Raw genomic sequence first — 18,714 nt, 5'->3', positions numbered from 1 at the left:
CGCAAACGGTCTTGCACTCCAGATTGCTGGGGTGCAAAGAAGAAAAGAGCCTCCCTTTCAAGCATTCGCCACGGCATCTGGAACACCAGAACAATTTACCTGGAAACAGCAAGGTGGGCAGATCCACCTAAGCCTGGGATCCCAGGTCTAAGAGCTGGGTCTCCCCTCACCCAACGCCCGCACCCCCTCGTTCGGCGTTTCCCTGCGCGCCCTCTAGCTCTGCGCTCCCCAGCTTCCCCGGCGCAGCACAGGGCTCCCCCACTCCCTCGCTCCGCCCAGGTGCGATTCCTGGAGGGGAGGGGGAAAGTGGCTCCCACCGCAGCCTCCGCTCCTGCGCTCTCCTCCAACCACTTTGGACCCCTGTTTACTCGCCGGGCTTTGGGGACTCCCCACTACCCCGCACACACGTCTCCTCCTGGGAGACAGGAGTCCCCTTCCCACACTGCGGCTGTGGAAACATCCTTGACTCCCGAGTGCCTGGCAGGGAAGGTGGGCGTGGGTCTACCGACCTGGCTGCGGAGGTGAAGGAGCATAGAAGCAAGCGGATGCCAGAGAAGAGAGCGGACTATGTTCCTCTTAGAGCATGGAGAAGCATCTCTAGTCCACAATCTGACCATTCAGTCACCGCCCAAGATGCCAACGCATTCAGATTCTCGCGGGGAGGTTTGTTTGCCTCTGGGGGGGGGGGGGGGAGATTGCCCCATCCCAGGCACTCAGCAGTCTGTCTTCACAAGCACCCAAGGATCCCTGCCTTCTATTCCTAGTCTCCAAGAGCCCGCAGGTACCCAGGCCCTCCCCTATATGTATTTACATACCCAGGCCAGCGCCCTCCGGACTCAAATCCCTTTTCCTCTTTGTCAGATGGCCTCTCAGGGCTGGCCCCTCGCCCACATTAGCAGTACCTTTTCGTTTCCCTCAACCGTGGGCAGATCTACCCCGACCCTCAGCCTCCTCCTCCACCGCAGGAACAATCTTTCCCTCCCTGAGCCACTTACTTCACCCACCCATATCTGCACTTGCAGTTCCCACGGCGCACAGCCGCAAGCCACTCCAAAGGCTTCATTGCCGAGTTGGGGGTGGCGTGTGCAAGGGTGGACTGATTCCCATCGCGCTGGACGAAGCTTCAGGGGTGGCTGCAGCCATCCTCCACGTCCTACCTCCCTTATTTTACCTTCTCCGTCCCTACCCAGCTCCTAGAGGCAGGATGAGCACTGCTGGGTCCCAAACCCTCGCCTCAGGAGCCAGAGCTGCGGGGAGTGGAAAGTCGACTGGCAAGAACACACACGGAGAAATGGGCAGATGCATCTGGCAAGGGGGGCTGGGGGAAGGACGCATGCAAGAACTAAACCTGCAACTTGCACAGCACGGGGTGAGCACCGGGCAGGGGAGGGGTCACAAAAGTTTTCAGACTATTGCATAGCAGCCGGCTGAAGGAGCAAAGAGGGTCGACTCTATCTCTCCCCGCGGAGGTCTCTCTAAGAGTCTGCGCAAAAGGGATCAGGGGGCTTAGACAGGCATGGCTTAGAACTGGGGTAATAGTTCTCCTCTACTTGTTCCTTGGAGGGACGGCCTAGGTACCCGGGCAGAGAGATGATCCCGCGCTCTGCGAAAAGCAACAGGCGGCTGCACCTTACCTTGCGCCAGTCCCGGGCCGGGGAGGCTGCTCCATCCTCGTGGTTCAGGGAGGAGGCGTTGGGTGCGTATACCTAGGGGTGCGCGCGCTGCCAGGGCTGCAGCGGCCGCAACCTCCAACCAGCTGCAAGCCGAGCTGCCCACCTGGGACCGGGCCGGCGCGGCGGGCTGGGCTCCCCGGCGAAGGCGGCCGCGTTGGTGCGCGGCGGCTGGGGCGCGGGACGCAGGCAGTGCGTGGCGCGGCTGGCGTCTTCGGGCGCCGCTACCGAGCGAGGGTGCGGCCCTGGGTGGCCGTGCGGGGCACGACTTGGCTCGCGTTGCTGCGGCGGCCGCTGCAGACCCTGCTCCCGGCGCCGTAGCCTTGCAGGAGGAGCAGACAAAGACGCGAGAGAGGCAGAGCGCCGCTTGCCCAGATGCAATCGGCTCAGTCACTAGAGGGAAATCGCCTCCAAACCCAGGCTGGGGATGAGGGAGGAGGGGCGAGGCGGCTGGGGACTAGAAAAGCAGCAGGGAATTAACGTGACAATCAGAGCCCAGCCAGCGCCTCGCGGGCGCCGCTGTCTCACCTCGCTGCTGGGGGGTCCGGAATGGAGAGAGGGGGCGGGGGCTGAGCGTTGGCTGCGGGAGGAGACCGGCTGAGGTAGGAGTATTAACTCCCTCCGCTGCTCTCGCCTTCCTTCCTCACACCCCCTTGCACAGCTCCACTTGCAGCAAGCTATGGCCCCATTCCTTCCCTGTTTTTCTAACTACTGAGATCACAGCTGAATTAAGCTGACCAAAGAGGCAAAACGTGCAATGGATTGATTGCCCTCAATGAGGGAAAGCTGATGCTTAAAATCAATTCGACAAATGAGTGTTTACTGGGTGCCGAGCACGGTGCTCGGCTATTGTGAGGGAGGATTATGAATAATCCTCCGACTCCCCCCACCCCCAACCCCAAGTTCCATTGTTAGATCTCAGCATCAGTTTCCCCTGCAATTCTGAAGTTTTGGGGTTGAGTTGCAGTCTCTGATCCTGACCCTCAACCAATCTAGCTTTCTAAAGCAGAAAGTGAAATTCAATTTTCCCTTCTCCTTCCTGGGATGACTTTAATGTGCAGTCGAAATGGAGTCCATAGGCCCCTTAAAAAAGCGCGCGCACGCCAGTGTGTGTGTGTGTGTGTGTGTGTGTGTGTGTGTGCGCGCGTGTGCACGCGCGCGTTTTAAGAGTAAGTCAAATTATTGGTTTTAGTGATGTTCTTAATTTCATATTTTAATTATTTATCATATCTGCACCAGACACCAGTTTGGGGCAGAGGAACTCGTCTCTTCAGACTCTACAAATACCACCTTTTTCTAAAGCTTTTTCCCACTACCCCAATCCCCTGACTACAGGCAGAATAAATCTTTCCCTTCTCTTTGCTCTCTCAGAATCTCATTCGCCAATCACTTGCGGGACTTATACATTTATAGATTTATCTCTTTACTCACATATGAGTATTCCCTGTGCTTTTTGTTTGTTTGTTCTCACTGCAACATCCAGCAGTGTTTTGTATTTAATGGGTACTCAAAGAAAGCTTATCCAGTTGAAGGTCATTTTCTCCTTCAATATGAGCTAAATCTGTGCCTCTAGAATTAAAGAGACTCCAGGACGAAACTTTTGATTTAGGGTGTGGTCGGGGGAGCCACACATATAGTTAGACTCACAGCCACTTTACTGCAAAGGTAAAAAATATTTACTTCATTTCAGTCTCTAGAAAATCTTCTCCCACTGACCACCCCACCTCTGTTTGCTGAATTCCAAAAAGCAAAAGAAGACCAAGCAGTTGAGCAATTGCATAGAGCAAGACACACATGTTCAGCTGCCAGCACCTAGAGTAAACCCATTCCAGGTGGAGAATGACCAAAACATCTTTATCATTTCATGACCTGTGTCAAGTATGTTGAAAGCCTGCCAAAGTTTCCCCATTTCTATTGAGACTCTTTTATTCTGGATACATTTTAGAACAGTTTGAGCAGTGTTACATTGCTCAGGGGTGAAGAAAATTGCTTTGTAGTTTAAGGATATTTTAAATTTTTGTGTGTGTGTGGTGTTTTCTGTCCTACCCTCTACAAATTAATGCTCCATGAAAACGGAGGTCCATAATGCAAGAGATTAGACTAAATGACTCTTAAGATACTTTCTGTCTCTTAAATGTTTTGATGCTGTGATTTGAAAGATTGTGGTTTAAAGTTTTTTTGTTTTTTTTTTTTTAAATTTCTGTTTTTGTTTTTTAAAGGATATTTTAGAACACAAACATAGGTACATCTGGATACCAGGTATGTAATTTGGTACAGTTTTTCTGAAGGAAAATTTGTCACTACTATTGAAAACATAATTTTTTTTGCATTCCATTGTTCCAGTGACTAATTCCATAAATTTATCCTCAGGAAATAACTAAGGTTGAGCAACAAGATTTATCTACCTGGATAGTCATTGCAGTGTTTTTATATTAGTGGAAAATTGAAAAGAAGCAAAACTAAATTCAAATGTTTACCAAGAGAGGAATGGTAAAAATATTTTGTTAATCTATACAATGGAATATCAGTCAGGCACTATCATGTTGTAGGTGAATAGGTGAATATTATCCTGACTTATGGTTGTAATATAATTATAGTCAAAAATTTCAGATGCACAAAGTGAGACATAGAATAGTAAAAAATAAAATCGGGAGTTGACAAATCTGGGTTTGAAACCAGACATTTCTATTTGCTGACAATGTGACTGTGGACCTGAACCTCCAATATATCAACTGTATAATTGGTTTGATGTTATTTACATTGTAGTATTGCGGCAATTAAGTGAAATAGCATTTATGAAGCACTTAGCATCATGTCTAATACATAGTAATATCTCAATATATTAAATAGATTCATTTAGTAGCTTTTAAATGTACAAATGTGAGATTAAGTATAATATATTTTCTGGCCGGGTGCGGTGGCTCAAGCCTGTAATCCCAGCACTTTGGGAGGCTGAGGCGGGTGGATCACGAGGTCAAGAGATCGAGACCATCCTGGTCAACATGGTGAAACCCCGTCTCTACTAAAAATACAAAACATTAGCTGGGCATGGTGGCGCATGCCTGTAATCCCAGCTACTCAGGAGGTTGAGGCAGGAGAATTGCCTGAACCCAGTAGGCGGAGGTTGCGGTGAGCCGAGATCACGCCATTGCACTCCACCCTGGGTAACAAGAGTGAAACTCCGTCTCAAAAAAAAAAAATATATATATGTATATATATATATATATATACATATATATATATGTATATATATTCTGGTAAAAATATATACATATGTAGACTCATTTCTACATTAAGATATATTTCAGTATTAACAGTGGCTATCTCTAATGGCACTGGGATTAGGGTGTCTTTTAAAAATCCTATAGCAATCATAAATTAAAATTATGTAGTTAAAAAGCAGCAGAATTGGTTTTTAATTGACTTTTAATTAAAATATGACTAACTATGGACACAGGAAACCTCTAGATTTGGATGCTTTCTGTTTTTGTTAATTTATCAACAAGTCATCGCATTACTTGTTGACTGTTGGTGTCACCCATGCTATAAAAAGGATACACGACAGGGCATGGAGTTTGTCGCCTCTAATACAAACTTAGATTTGTTTTGTAGCAACCAGAAGTCAAGTCCAGTTCAGCAAAATAAGCTGTTTAATATAAAGATCTGATTGGCTGCTACCCTTGCCTTGTCTTGACAGCCAATACAAAGAGAGGGAGAGAGACAAAGGAAGGATCAGAAGCTGTATTTGTAACTTTTGATTGGTGAACTAGAGAAGGAAGCTGATTGCTGTAAGTCCATGACCTTCACATCTACTTCAGTGGCCCCTCTGGGTCAGTGATAGATGGTTTGTACAAGTTGTCTGTGTATATTACAAATGTTATAGAAATACAGAGGGGAATATGATTTATTGGTGTTTTCAGTTTAACTCTCTTTAGAAATGGGGGCATGCCATTTTAAAATCAATATGTTCCAGAAAATTTTTCATGTAAAGGAAATTTCTTGAATTTTAAATTGTATTCTCTCTTTGAAACTCTTTACAGAAATGGAAATGCATTCCTCTGAGCCCAGGAATTGAGTTTCTGAAATCTGAATTGTTGGGGTGCCTGAAACTCTGCTGTCTAATGGATGAATGGGATCAAAACATGAAGATATGATTACCATGAATCCTTTGTACAATGTGTTCCACTTAACTATTAATAACAGACCACCCTAAAATACTTCCTGGCTTAAAATAACAGCCATCATTTATTTAGCCTGAATTTAGAATTTGGACAAGGCTCACTGAGGAAAGCGTACCTCTGATCCACTTCTCACATGGTTTGCCATATACCTGACAGGCTGTGTTGGTTGTTGGCTCTGGGTTGAGCACTCGACAGGCACTGAAAGCCAGGGACCTTAGTTTCTCTCCATGCGGGGCTTTCCATGTGCATCACGCCACAGATTCTCAAAGACTTCCTCACAGCATAGTGGTTGGGTTCACCAGGAGAGCTCCAACAGTGATCAGACCCTTTCCAAATAATGAAAACCTGAACAGTATAGCCTTACCAAACATACAAATTCATCCAGTCTTCAAACGATATCGTAAATGGTAGCCCAGATCATACCAGGCAAATTGAACCAGTGAACTAACTAATCATTTGAAAGATTTAGGCAAATGGATCAATTTTTCTTTCACTTATTGAGATAAGCGCATCAACAAATGGAGTTGTAGTCAATTAAATGAATTCATAATATTTTCTATATTAAAAATGTAATGATGACTTCATATAGGGAAAAATAAATTTCTCATGGTGTTTTTAAAGGCCTCTGCAACGTAAGTCTCTTTCTAGTCCTCTCTCATCACTTCCTCTAGTCTCTCATATTTATCCATCTTACCTGGGCCTTGTTTTGACTTGTATTATGGCTCAATGTTGAGAAGTCTCCCCTTCTTACTAGACTCTAAGTTGCTTGAGAGCAGGGACTTTTTCAGTTTATGTCCCGGCAACTCTCAGCTCTGAGACATGCATGAAATATGTGCTTGATATACCCTTATTGAAAAGATGAGTAATTCAACATCCCTTGGCGTTCTAACTCCATCATTCATTTTCCAAAATGGCAATATTGCTCATGAGCTACTTCACTGGGGAGCTACTTCATTCCCTGAAACTGGAAAATGTTTGGAATTTCCACAGTACTTTAGAACATTAATGTGTGTAGTACATACATTATTATTACTTCCCTGACACATAAATTGTGAATAATCCATTTTTAACGTGTTTGTTTTGAATGTACTGGACAAATTTGCAGAAAGTAATGTATTGTTGGCTCATTTCTACTAATGGACACCTGCATGGACTGAATACGATGTGGTCTCTTCTATCTCTATTATTTTTCCAACTTTCAGAGCTGCTATTATTACATGCTTCTTGCCAGAAAGGTGACCATGACATGAGAATCAGCCTTCTTAAGGTTCTATGTCTTAACAGACAATATGGGTACCTACACAATTCTAGGAGTGCCCCAGCCACATAATTATAGTGATGTAAGTACAGAGTTGCATGATATAATAGAGAACCCTTGCCCCAAGATGGAACTGTCTTGTCTCTGGAAATTTTGTGTAAGAAAACTGAGAGGTTTGGGTTAATCTCTCTGGTAGCTAAAGCTGCAAGACATAAATCGTAGGTACAAAGAGCAGGTATATTGTCTGCCATGTGGAGAAAGCCACACTGCAATACGAGTGATAAAGCTGCCACACAGGTACAGATGTTAGAGACAGAGCAATTCCTTGTAGTTTCTATGCCCCTGGATACAGCTATTTAAAGATCCAGCTATGTCTCTGCTTTTCCCATAGCTTTCTATGTATCCACTCATTTCAATAAGTTTGCGTTTTTACTTAGAGTCATTCAAATTTTCTTTCCATCATTTGGGACCCAAAAACATCTAACTAATACAACATCAAATAAAGATTTGAGAAATGACTCTCAGAAAATGTTTAATTAAAAGTTGAAGACAAGTACTTTGGGATGCTTTAATATAAACTTACATTTTTCAAAGTTAAAAGCCCAACAAGCAACATAAACTGAACCTACTTTTCCAGACAGTAAGAATAGGACCTTAAATGTGAAAACAGGATCCCAGTGTTTGTGATTTACTAGAATGTAGACTTCGTGAATGCAGAGATTTGCATCCTTTGCCACTCTGTTCCGGCAACTAGAATAGAATTCTACATAGGGTAGGATATTGATATTTGCTGAATGAGTTAACATATTTCTTTGTTGCATCTCTTCCTTATTCTCAGTAGAAATATGAAAAACTCTAATTTTTTGAACTCATGCTGTAAAACAGCCATTATACTAAAATGTCAAAAGTTTATTTCATTTTTTACCAGACATTGGGGTGGAGATGAAGCGCAACTGTGGATTGAGAGGACTTGTTCTCATAGATGAAACAGTTTGCTCAAGGGCACACAGGTTCTAGATATTGAGACCAGGGCTTAAACCCAGGACGTTCTGTCTCCAAAACGTGTTTTTTTCTACCAACCCCCAATAATACACTAATATGCTGCTTTATAGGGCAGAAATCTTTCATGAGGTATTAAGGTAGACTGAGGTATTAAGATACATAATTTTAAGCAAAATTATATATATTTTGCTTCATATATAATTGCAGCTTTAAATATCAAGGGTTTAGTGAACAAAGAATTAGCTCTCATTTTATAGACAAGTAAGTAGAGGTCTGTGATGTTGCCTCAGTATTCATCAATGACTTCTTTGAAAGTTTCATTATCAGGATAGAAGCTCTACTCCTGCTCCTCTTGCCTTTCCATGAGGATACTTCATAACACCTTAGTCTCTTGTAGCTGTTGCTGCTTCACCATATCCCTTTGTGTCTCCATCCTCAACCCCATAGCTTCTAGCTGCAAGCACATGCTTCTCTACACTGGCCTTTTGAGGAGTGCCAGGGAACTTACTGCTCCATTCCCAATGACTGATGAAAATTGATGGCTATCCCACACTCAACTCCACTTTTGGGATGTCTCTAAGGCATGTTGTACACTGTGTCCCATAAGTCCTTTGTATGGTTAAGTACTCATTACCCACAAAAAGTGCTACTAACTTACCCAAAAGTAAACCCTTTACTGGCTTCTTTCCCATTCCTGTCTCACTGCCCTAAACCTCTACTGGAACATTCCAAATAAATTACTTGAATTCACACCCTTATCCAAAAGGTTTTCATCAGAGATAACCCAAACTAAAGCATCTCTCTGGCCCATTCACTCTTGATCTCTAAAAGAGAGGGTCGAATTACCTGATTGATGAGTTTAAAAGAAGACACTGAAAATTACCTTTACATTTATCTGTTTTGAAGATATCAAGTTCATAGGACAGACAGGTTCAGACTGTACTCCGCCAGCTGCTTAAGAACTTACCCTTTGGGGAAGGTCTTAGTGACTGAATGAACAAGCCAGTTTACTTCAAAAGTAAGGTATTAGGACATATCGAAACCCTTGTAGATCTAAAATCATGTTTACAGTCAACGTTATTTGCAGTACAGTGGACATTTTAATCTTCATCAAAATTAGATTCACACGATTCATAATAACCAAAAGGTAGAAACAACACAAATGTCTCCATAAACTGACAAATGGAAAGAGAAAATTTATAGCCATATAATGAAATATTACTTGGCCATAAAAAGGAATGAAGTACTGATATGTGCTATAGCATGAAAGGGCCTTGATGGTATTATGGTAAGTACCAGAAGAAGCCAGTCATGAAAGACCACATATTATATGATCCTATTCGCATGAAATGTCTAGGACAGAGAAATTTACAGAGACAGAACATAGATTAGTGGTTGTTTAGGGCTGTGGCATGAGTTGGGAGTGAAAAAGGTGATAACTTAAGGGTGTGATGTTTCCTTTTGATGGTTGTCCCGTATCTGTGAATAAAAAACACTGAAGCGTATTCCTTAAGTACGTGAATTATATCGCAAAACAGTGGTAAAAGTTAGGCCCATGTGGTGATGCAAAATGTTAACATTGGGTGAAAGCTACACAAGAGCTCTGTACTGTGTTTGAGACTCCTCTGTAAATATAAAATGGTCATCTCTTAAGGTTGTAAGAATCAATTGAGATATTACATATGATACCACTGTATCTGGCAAATGCTCTCTTTCTCCCTCCTCCTTCTCTCTCTAACTAAAATAGGACCCATGTGGAGATACATCATGCTATAGTATGTATCAGTACTTCATCCCTTTTTATGGCCAAGTAATATTTCGTTATATGGCTATAATGTATTTTCTCTTTCCGTTTGTCAGTTTATGGAGACATTTGGGTTGTTTCTACCTTTTGGCTGTTATGAATCATGTAAATCTAATTTTGATATATATACACCTATGGGTCCTTGTTCTTCAATGGTTCATGATAATAGTGCAGCACCATGTCTGTGTCTGGGGCATCTGAATTTTTCTTTTTCCTAAGATCTCCATTATCCTCCATGTCCTCTTGTTACTTTACAGATGTAAGATTTGGCCCGACAAGGTGCAGTTAATATCCCTATTACCATAATTTAATAGATATAATAAGCCAGTTCAGTTTTCAATGCCAGAGATTTGGGCAAAAACACAACAAAACAGGGTGACATCAATAATTGATGCCAATGTGGCCCTCCTCGGCAATTGTTTGTTCCTGTTTCTTTTGCACTCCAATCACAGCTATTTTTGTTATTTATTTGTGTTTTATGAAAATGGCAGCATTCCACCAGACCCACATGTAAGCCTCAAGTTGCTGATGTAGGCTTTCCTTTCCTCCTTCTGTAGCACTTGTGAAAGCCAGCGTAATATTTCTGTTAGCTGGTCTGGAGTCAGTTCTGTTTCTAATTATGGGGTTTATTTTCTTCTTTTGTTTTAAAGTTTTCCCCACCCACTGGGGATGTTTCAGGGATTTGACAGAGAAGCTTTCCCTGTGGTCCTGATTTCATTGTAAGCAGCCAAGGGTGTGGAGGAAATGCCCTTGCTGGAGTGGAGGCAGGGTTTTCTAAACTTAGTCCTTTTTCTAAACTTAAAAGAGACTAAGGAAACCACAGAGAAGTCATCTGATCCCTGCAGGCTTCAGTGTTTTCTTCTGTAAAATGAGAGAATTGGCTTGAATGTCTCTAAAGTTTCACTCAGGCCTGACATTCTCTCAGAACGCAAGCATTTTCCTGAAGTTTACTGACAAGCAGTTGCCAAACACCAGAAGAGTGCTGATATGTTGTTAGCTAATATTATCTCTCATCTGTTTGCCGCATTTTGCTGGGAGATCATCAGTGGGAGCAGTTCAGTGTTCTGATGTCTGCTCTGAGGAAAGCTTTAGAGAACACAGGAAGAGGGAGTGATACAGAGGGTATATTCCTCCAACATGGGCACGGATGCTGTTGCTCTGTTACGATGCTCATGCGGATACAGAGAAAACCAACCGAAGGCTGGTCTCAGTGGCTGAAAGATGAGTATTACATAAGTGCAATTTCACTTTCTGCGTTAATCCTTGCTGAGGTAATTGCCTCCATTCTATTTTCAGTGTGTTGTTGGCAGTGCTGCATGGCCTACTGACAGTTGCTCAATAAAAATAGAGATCATACCCTAGAGAAAAAGCACAATATTTACTCGCGGCCAATGCCCTGCTTCTAGGAGCCATGGTACTCAGTTCCTCAAGAGTTAAACAGAGAGAGATATTTTCTGGAGTTTTAACAGGAATCAAGGTTGAGTTGCATTTACAGGTTGTTGGATATACCTGGCACATAACTTTGTATTCAAGGAGCCATCAACAATTTCAGCAAGCAGAGATCTTTCCAAAATGAGAACACCTGAAAGTCACATTCTTCTCTTTGCACACCACATATTCACCCTTAGGTCACCCTTACCCTCCATGTGCACCAGAAAATACAACCAAATATACTTCCTAAATAACTATCTAATGGTCCACAGCACACCATCTCCCTCCCCTCTTCCCAGCTGCTGTCTTGATTCAGAACATTATTATTTCTCATCTAAGTACTTCAGTATTCTCCTAAAAGGTCTCACCATCCGTAGCTCTCCCCTCAACTCCCTTCGATTCTCTGCATAGCTGTTGGAGTAAGCCTTCTAGTCTGCTAATGTGACTGCTACATGCCTTGCTCAACATTTGTCAATGGTTCATGATAACATTTTAACTTCATGACAAAACCCACGAGTCTCATTATAATCTTCTGTCTGCCTATTTCACTAGCATTCTTCTTTCTTCTGTGGTAAGCTGAGCTTAGGTGCTCACAGTTCTCTAAAATTCACCACATTCTTGTGACTCTCACTGAAATACAGCCTGGAATCTCCAATTCATTCAGCCAGCTTCTCCTCATTTTTTATGTGTCTCTCACTAACACCATCTTGAGCTCCCTTTTCTGATTCTCCAGGTGGACAGAAGGACTATTTCTTTCTGGTTCTAAATGCTCCATCTACATTATTCCAACATGGCAACAATCAAACTAGCATTGTCATGGTAAACTCAAGTGTGATCATCTAAAGGCTGAGACCATGTATTAGGTCTTCATCTCCTTACCATCAAACCAGATGTAAGGTGCTCAATACATACCTAAGGAAGAGAATGGAAAGGACATTTACTAAGAACCTAAAATATGTCATATGCATGCTTGTAATTTTTACTAAAGCTATGATATTTGGAAGGTAGAGAGCAGAGAGGGAAACAGTCATAGTCTATGAGCTATATCTAGCAGAATGATAAAAGTAATGGGAGGAGGGGAAGATAATAATAAAAATCATGTATTTTGAAAAGTCAATAAGGCAGAAAGTCTTCTGGTCTTGGGTAAAAATTAATAAATCATGAAAGGGAAGGCAAACTACGTGTAATATTAAGGAAATAAGAACTTTGACTCCAAATGACTTTCACCCTCACAGGGAGTAAAAAGGCTCTGGAGCCCTCACTATTAAAGCCTCCTGCCATATTTATGGAGGACTCTGATGAGCAAGTATTTAGCATGTGGAATGGATTGGAAAGTGTAAATATTCCACGTAAGGGGAAGTTCAATGATCACTTTTCATAACCTGCAGAGTTATTAAAAGGAATTTTTAAGTATACATCTGTCTACCCATAGAATTTAATCATAGATTACAGCAGAATTATTCTGTTATTCTCTTAAACATCAAAGACATTGACTTTTAGTGGGGAGTATTGAAAGGCGAGGGTAGATAAGTAGCAGAGAGAAAATTATAATGAGACTGGAAGACTGTAATATGGAGTTAACATTTTAACATAAAGGATATGGGTGCTGTAATATAATTTTGAGCAAATTGTGTCACAGACACACTTTCAGGCTAGAAGTCTCTTACAGTTATATTCAACATAGTGGGAATGTGTAAAGGGGATGGGAATAGTGACACCATTTAGGACTCTATTACAGTACTTGCACTAGTCCATTTTCATACTGCTGATAAAGACACACCTGAGACCAGGAAGAAAGAGAGGTTTCACTAGGCTTAGAGTTTCACATGGCTGGGGAGGCCTCAGAAGCATGGCTGGAGGCAAAAGGCACTTCTTACATGGTGGCAGCAAGAGAGAATGAGAAAGAAGCAAAAGCAGAAACCCCTCATAAAACCATCAGATCTGGTGACGCTTATTCACCGTCATGAGAATAGCCTGGGAAAGACTTGCCCCCATGATTCAATTACCTCCCGCTGGGTCCCTCCCACAACATGCGGGAATTCTGGGAAGTACAATTCGAGTTGAGATTTGGGTGGGGACATAGCCAAACCATAACAGTACTCCAGGTAAGAAAAGTTGCTGTTCTGAATCAAGAAAACAAGAGGGTATGGGGAGGCATAAGCCAATAAGACAGGAAGGTTCTGAGGTAAATTAAGGCATATGGCCTTATCTAAGTGACCCACCCTGTAATGAAGTCCAGTCATCCCTTCCATGTACTAACTTAATGAGGCATTTCTAGCCCTTCAGGATTCCCCTAACAGAACCCCAGACCCACTGTGGCAGACATAGTTGGTTGTTCACCCAATGACCATCATCTTCTCCACCATTCTTCCAGGCAAGCCCATTTCTCATTACAGAGGCTGAAAATCTACTTTCTCAGGTGCCCTTGCAGTGAAGAATGGGAAACAGACATGATTCCAGTCGAAGGAACTTGTGAAGAAGCATGCTGGGAGATTTGTAGCAAAGGCCTTTCTCCTAATAAAAAGATCACAAGAGGAAGGATATCCTTCTTCTCCTACTAATCATGAGCTTTCCATGTCTATATGTAGTGGTTAGAATCAAAGCATCCATCTTGAGACCGTAAGGGAAAAGCCAGTATGAGTAAGTGGAAGAATGGAAAGAGCCTGTACCCTTACTGAGGTAACCACCTACATCCAAACTTTTGTTACGTAAGATAATACAAAATCTTATTTTAAAAGTTCTTACTACTCAAAGAGTGAGGTCAGTGGACCAAATGTATCAATGTCACCTGGAACTTGGTAAAACTGCAGAAGCCTGGGCAGTATTCCAGAAATTCTAAATTATAACATGCATTTTAACAAGATTCCCAAAATAAGTTTAAGCCACTTTTAATTGGGTATTTTGTTGTTTGCAGTTGGAGTCATCCTAATTAATACACACACTATACACACAGTCCCTTTTGTAACTAGAATTGATTGTATTTTTTGTTATTCTACAATATTTGACAACCTCCTCTATCAACAACGCATTTTATTTTGTCATGTATATGTACTATGGTTAAAACTATCTATGATTATCTGACCCATGAAATTTACACATTCTTTAAAGGTAGGCTGTAAATCCTATTCCTTTTGTATTTTTCTTGCTGCCTAGCATTAAGCTCTGTGAAAATTAGTCTTTGAAATATTTGTTGAATGAAAGAATAAAGAGTAATCATTTCTTTGAAATTCCTCTGGCCAATGAGAATTTTAGAACTTCCAATGATTAGATACAATGGATTCTAAGGTATGCTGATGATCTGCCTTAGGCTGTGAATGTATTCTGTTTCCTCATGTGACCACTTTTCCAGATAGACCCCTGTTCCACAGAGCTCTTCAGAGTCAAGATCCTTAATTAATCTTGGATCTTTGTTGTGGTGGGCCACGCGACTGCCATTTTCCTTAAGTTTGATTGCCTCATTGTCACTGGAATAATGAACATCATCTCAAGGTTATCCATGTCAAAATCACCAAATCCAGCCCTAGTGGTACTACTCTAAACACATAGATTCTTAATTTAAAGTAATCAATGGCACAAATCAATCCACCATTTAGCATCAAAAATTGACCACTGAATAAGGTCAGGAAGGAAATCCCTGGCATAAAATTCAGGAAAAGCCTAAAAGGGGCATACACATTCCGCCCAGATGACTCTGCTTCCCTTAAATGTCTCTGGAAGTGATCAAGCTTAGAGAAACTAGAATGTAAGGCTAAATATAGAAAACTGATTTATTTTTTTATTTAATAAAAAAGCATCTGTAGATTTCATAAAGTAGAAAGCCTGCATATAGGTCTTCCAAATAAAGAACATACACACACACAAAGAGAGAGAGACAGAGAGAGAGAGATGGAGGGAGGGAGAGAATAGCTCTTAGCCATCTTACAACATATGCACACCTATGTAGCCATGTTATTTGACTTTCTGCTTTATCCATTATTTGTAAATATACTTTTATAACCCATCCCACAAATCTGTGTGCTTGCCTGCTTCCTCAATATCTGGCAAAGCAATAGACATTGTAGCTGTGGTAAGCAAAACTCAAGACCTAAGAAGAAGAGTTCTAAGCTATGGTTCCAGCTCCACTCTGATGACAGGTTACAGGTGGACCTATATCAGCCTCAGTATATTTATATAAGTACGTCTTTAGATGATGAACACCCTTCAATTCCAAGTTTGGAGTGGATGAGAAAAAATCATACAATTACTTAGAGAAAGTAGTTTCAAAAAATTCTTAGGAGTTTTGTGAAATAATTTAGAAGAGGTTGTTCTAAATCTTTCTGTCTGTTTTGACAGTTTAATCTGTTTATGGGCAGCTCTCACTGGACAAAGGAACAAACGTGATATAGCAAAATAATTCTCAACAGTCCCTGTAATAATTCAATATTTTCAACCAAAATATTGCACCAAATTGCTTGATAAACTTTATTGCACCAAATTGCTTGATAAAGCCCACAAAAAAACCACACATGGACAGCTGTGGCTATAAGTCTTCAATCGTCCTTTGAAAATAGCAAATTACAGTAGCTATTTAAGGATATGAGAATGCCCAATAGCAAATTATACCTCTTCAGATTATGGTTTAAATTGAGAAAATCAATCGTCTAATTGGTAAGGGCAATTTTTTTTTCTTACGGAAGGAAGTAATTTTGTGTTTATATTAATAAGTTAGTTTGGGGGCACTATTCATTTGAAATTCACTGAAAGTTAATTCCCCAGAACAAAGAACTTGGTTAACCAATTTATAGAGTTTCCAACTTGGGTTAACAGATGTCTTTCTCATATTTATGATAAATACACAGGAAGCAAGGGAGCCTCAAGAGGTGCAGTGGCTTGGCCAAGCACATTAGAGGCATAGCCAGGGCCACAGATTCAGTCACTTTCGCTTACAGCAGTGATTCTCAACTAGTGGCAATTTTGTCCCCCAGGAACATTGGGCAATGTCTGCAGATATTTTTCATTGTCACAACAAGCAGGAAGGTACTAATTGTATCTAGCAGGTAGAGATCGGGGATGCTGCTAACCATCCTAAAACACACAGAGTAGCTCTCCAACAAAGTGGTGCCAAGGCTGAGAAACCCAGGGACAGAGTCACTTTCAAATATAAAAGCATGCAGATGCACATACATCCACACACACACGTGCAAATAAATGCAAAGATGACAAGAAGAGGATAAAATAGTTGCCTATATTATTTTTAACACTTGTTTATAAGCAAAATCAACAATACTAGTAACAACAGCAAGCCTTAGTGTTTTCTGTGACTCTTCTCTTTCACTCACACTTGACTTCCAATGTCAGCATTATCCTGTCATCTCTACCTTCAAACTAGACCCCAAACCAGCTGCTTTTCACCACTTTCACTGATGACTTCTAGTTCTGGTTATCATTATCTTTAGCATGGATCAATGCATTAGCATCCTAAGTGGTTTATCTTCTTCAGCACTATATTTATTCAGCCAGTTTTCAACTCAGCAGCCAAAATAACTTCACCAATAAAAATCTGACCGTTTCCTTGTTTAAACCTTAGTTCTCCACTCAGACTAACAATGTATCCCAGTGTGTTATTGCAAGTAGGTGGGGCATATTTTTGGCTGTCACAATAAGCATGGTGCTACTGGCATTCAGTACCCGGGAACAAAGAAAGCTAATTTTCCTTCAGTGGGAGGGGTTGCAAAGAACTGATACAAGTACAAGCTTTCTATCACCTCTGGTAGGATGCAATAGTTCATTGCCTACCCTACTGTCCATCTTGCTCTTTGTGCTTCAGCCATTGACCTTCTCCCATGATCCATGAGCCTGCCAATTATGTTTTAGTCTCAGGAATTTGACATTAGTTGATCCCGGCCTGAAAAGCTCTTCCCCAGTTATCCAAATATCTTACTCCCTCTCGTCATTCAGATATCTCACTTAAATTGTCATCTCATTAGAGAAACATTAAGTCACAATCTTAACTAAATTATTGCCCCCTTCATTAAAGTGAGGGGTTAGTCTCCTGAATGTTTCTTCATTTTATTTATCAAGAGCTAACATTATTTTGTTAGTGTATTCTATTTATTATCTGGTTCCCTATGAGAAAGTGCGTTCCAACAGGGTAGAGGCTTTGCTGTTTACTCATCTTTGTCTCTTCAGTGCCTGAAGCAGTGCCTGGACAGAAAAGTTATTAGAATAATGGCAAGGAGTGAACAAATGAATGTATGCTTTCACTTAGACCAAAAAAAAAAAAATCCCACTAGAAATGTGTGTGTGGTCAGAGTAGAAAGAAAAATCATAAATTTCCTCTTAACATGATGGCGGTACATTTTAAAAACCTAACATTAAAAAAAAAAAGAAAAAAAAAATCCCACACTTATCAAGTATTGCTTGCAAAATTATACTTAAGAAATAGTACGAATTGTTCTGTTAATTATTTGGTGATCATGTGTTTGTGGAATGAGCATTACAACTAGGTAAGGATATTTTTCTAATACTTTAGGTATCATGGATGAAAAGGGGAAACAATTAAATTTGATCTATTCACATAAGATATAATTAATAACCGTATTAAAGAATACAAAATTTTACGGACTATTTTGTGCTGACAATACTAAATGTGTAAACTTAGTAGGAATAGTGAAGTAAGGAAAATTCCTCTTCATTAAGTTCGATGGGAACTGGGAGTCTGACAAAACTGCAATTGCCTCAGGGTCTGGATTCAGGCCAAGGAGACAAACTTCTCTCAGAGAAAAGTTTGAGTTTGGAGAGACAGGCTCCCAGCAGTCCTCTGATTAGCAAGCAGAATATGCTGTCATCTCTAACCAAACTTTTCTGAGCTCTGATCATCACCATACATCTCCTTTAACCCCCTGGCTAAAAAACCACAGAGATGTAGCAGAGCAGGGAGAATGTTGTTATGGAAAAAGAGGCACCTGTAATATTCATCATTTGGATACATGGACCCAATGTGTTTTGGGTCATGTTCCATAATATGAGAGCCTGCAGTGGGTATTTTGGTGAAAGTGTTTTATTAGGGGCTACTATCCAGAGCAGGGGAGTATAGAAAGCAGAATAGGGCCGGGGGAGACTCTAAACAAGGATGTAGTCTTACCAGGAATCTAGCTTTAGCCTGGTCTTATGCAGAACTTTGGAATATGAAGTATACTGTAGAATTGGTCCTCCTAAAAGCAAGGAAACCAGCCTTTCATACCCCTTTGTCAGTCCTTGGCCTTTGGCCACTTAATAGGATGGGATGTCACCTCTCTGGTGAAAAGCTCCCATTCCATGGAGGACAATTCCCTAAGAAGGGAGTAGCTATAAGACCTTAGTAACCAACACTCATGACAGCTGTGGGAG

At 41.4% G+C, this 18,714-nt stretch overlaps 1 protein-coding gene across 3 annotated transcripts in view; it reads right to left on the bottom strand.

The window, feature by feature from the left end:
• LRRC3B (leucine rich repeat containing 3B) overlaps nucleotides 1–2,450 on the bottom strand; it is a 91,427-nt gene extending 88,977 nt beyond the window's left edge. The window contains exon 1 of one of the 3 annotated variants that reach the window (XM_032268016.1): nucleotides 1,635–2,450. The gene's annotated coding sequence lies outside the window, so the exon portion shown is untranslated. Of the gene's footprint in view, nucleotides 1–509; nucleotides 783–1,004; nucleotides 1,164–1,634 lie in introns of those variants that run through there. The other 2 variants (XM_032268024.1, XM_032268030.1) reach the window with 2 other exon arrangements.
• Nucleotides 2,451–18,714: the final 16,264 nt, after the last annotated feature.

This window comes from Sapajus apella, unplaced genomic scaffold (genome assembly GCF_009761245.1).
Source record: "Sapajus apella isolate SASKATOON/1434 unplaced genomic scaffold, GSC_monkey_1.0 scaffold4, whole genome shotgun sequence".
NCBI classification, from domain to species: Eukaryota; Metazoa; Chordata; class Mammalia; order Primates; family Cebidae; genus Sapajus; species Sapajus apella.
Note: the sequence above shows the minus strand (reverse complement) of the source record. Positions and strands in the feature narration are given on the sequence as shown.